At 35.2% G+C, this 2,625-nt stretch overlaps 1 protein-coding gene across 2 annotated transcripts in view; it reads right to left on the bottom strand.

Moving 5' to 3' along the window:
* The window catches only part of LOC122560196 (myosin regulatory light polypeptide 9), a 50,371-nt gene that overhangs the window by 43,160 nt on the left and 4,586 nt on the right, over nucleotides 1-2,625 (bottom strand). Inside the window, exon 1 of one of the 2 annotated variants that reach the window (XM_043710595.1) lies at nucleotides 1,865-1,995. The exons of the other annotated variant lie outside the window; for it this stretch is intronic. The gene's annotated coding sequence lies outside the window, so the exon portion shown is untranslated. Of the gene's footprint in view, nucleotides 1-1,864; nucleotides 1,996-2,625 lie in introns of those variants that run through there. 2 annotated transcript variants of the gene reach the window in all.

Genomic DNA, 2,625 nt, shown 5'->3' on the forward strand with positions numbered 1-2,625 from the left:
GGCAAGTCCTCATCCATCGTCCTTTCCACCACTGTAATACTATCTTTGACAAGCAATGCCACACCTCCCCCTCTTTTACCCCCACCTCTGACCCTACTAAAACATTTAAATCCTGGAACCTGCAACAGCCAATCCTGTTGATACATAACAGCCAATTCTTCTGATACATAAATGACATATGATATTTGAATTTATAGCTGCAAATAATTTCTTTACACTGTTTAATGAACTCCGTACAGTGCTCAAATTTGCCACTGAAATTGAGCAATTTAGTGATTCCCCCTTTTCTCCTATTAGCTGAGAAATCTGCCAATGTATTCTCTATTACCATCTATTAAAATCGTACTTTAATTGGTCAACATATGGATTGTTAATCTTACTGTTCCACACACTAGAAGATCAATCTTATTTGGCATCCTTGTGAATATGGTCCTAACCATCTACCCACCGTGTAAGCTTGGTGCCGAGATAGGGTCTATCAAAACTGAACCTTAATGTCGTCAATGTCTTCAAAGAGAACAACAATGGTGTTCTGATTAAAAAAAAGTCATCAGTTTACAAGATTAACACTTGCTTTCTCCACAGATGCTGTCTGACTTGGTGAGTATCTATAACATTTTTTAGTTTTGCTTTTAAAAAATAAAAATCGCTTTAGGACTTGCAATGAATGTAAACTGTAGTGCAATGGCTTTTATCTAATTGTATATAGAATCTTTTAAATCTTAAAACGCTGCAGCTTTTATTGCTATAAAGCAATGCTATTCCCAAGTACAAGTTGTTTTTGTTATTTTGACTTTGATTAATATTTGAAACCAACTCCCATTTATTCCATTTTGTTCAGCTAATATTTTCATGTTAACCCTTGCTCAGAATAAAGTTAATATGCTTTTCACTAGATCCAATAAAGTTTTTTTTCACTCTTAGCCATTTTGAAATCTTGTTACCCAGCTTAGAAACTGCTCCAGTCAAATTTACCCAAAAGTTCACAGTTCATTTAACAAGCTAACCACTCTTTGCAATGAAATGTTTATGCTACTCGGAAGCTTAGGAATGCAAGCAATAGTCTCTGGCTTTAAACTGATTACCAGACCAATGCCTCGAGATAACATTGCTGTAACATTGTCAAATGTGCAGTTTTTTTTTAATCCTAAAGAATGTAGTGATCACTAACTACACAGCAGTCTCATGGGATTACACACTAAGGGTTTTCAGCATTTAAAACAGTAGAGGCTGACAACATACTAAAAACCAATTAATAACTTTATCTTTTTACATAAATCTGCAACCTTCAAGTTGGAAGGTTAACTAATTATTCTACACAATGAAGGAAAAGTCCCGTGAAAACAGTATCAAGCATCGTCAGAAGTATATTAACAACCTTGCTGCAAAAGAAATCTTCCTGTTGTCTTTTGATGTCACCATATAAGGAACAGAGGAAATCTTCTCCAATGAGAAGTTTATACAAAGTGAAACCAATAATTAATAAATGAATGAATTTACAGCTTATCCAGACTAACAAACTTCTCAACTACCCATGGGTTTTAAACTTTATTGTTTCTGCCCAAACATTTCTCAAGTTTAAGTCAAAGATCTGATTTTGTAGTAAAAATGTTTTGCTAATCTCACTTAAAAAAAACATTTCTATTTATGTACTTATTGTTGTCCTCTTTTACAAGTCTATGAGTTGTCCTGAAAAGTTAACTTTGGTATTACTTCCTCTAAAGAGGCATTTTTGGCAAACTGACATAAGACTGCAGTTTCTCAACTTAAAAATTCGCCTGATTCGCTATAACAGCTAGAAAGTGCTAAATATTGATAATTCACAGCGATATCCATGGATACTATATCTATAAATATTTCTTACCTGTATTCAAAAAAAAGTGAGAAATACAAGATTTTCTTCAAGTCTAAAGTACCAGAGCAATGCCAGTTTTTGCTCTGCTTAAGCTGATGTACAAGTCATGTGTTCACACCATCCAATGTCTAGTGACAGCTGTTTAAGCTCCCTCCCCTCCCATTCCAGGCATTTGTCCATACAAGGAAATAAAATGCTGACTGGATTCCTGCCAAATAGCTTGTAGTACACTGAATTTTGGCATATTAGCACAAGGAAATCTACACAAACAGATAAGATGCCTTATATAGTTGAAACTGTTCAGTGAAGCTAAGCCAGTCTTTCTGATGTAGAAATGTACCACAGAGACAGTTATGCTTCACATACTAATAGAACACCAAAATGTCCTGTTTGCTTTAAAAGGATAAGGTATGATTATTAAAGTGAATTACCATACATGTTAAAAATCTAAAATAAATCAAAAAAGCTGGAAATCAGATGTATCCAAGACACATTCTCTCGTCACTTCAACTCTGATGTTGTTATCTTTCGTACCACTTGCTCCAATATATGTCTTATTTTATCCTCAATTCTCTTCCACCATGATTGATAAGACTGTTGACTGTGCTAGTTTCATTTCCCAAACTTCTGCTCGCAACTCTTCCCAAGTTCTTGGATGCAATCCCCTTATCTTTTCCTTCCGCTGCACCAGCCTTCACCATTCAATGAGGTAGGCACAGAACACTTCAACCCCAGGGCATCAATGTGGACTTCACCAGTTTCCTCATTTC

The sequence above is a fragment of the Chiloscyllium plagiosum genome, chromosome 20 (assembly GCF_004010195.1).
Source record: "Chiloscyllium plagiosum isolate BGI_BamShark_2017 chromosome 20, ASM401019v2, whole genome shotgun sequence".
NCBI lineage: Eukaryota > Metazoa > Chordata > Chondrichthyes > Orectolobiformes > Hemiscylliidae > Chiloscyllium > Chiloscyllium plagiosum.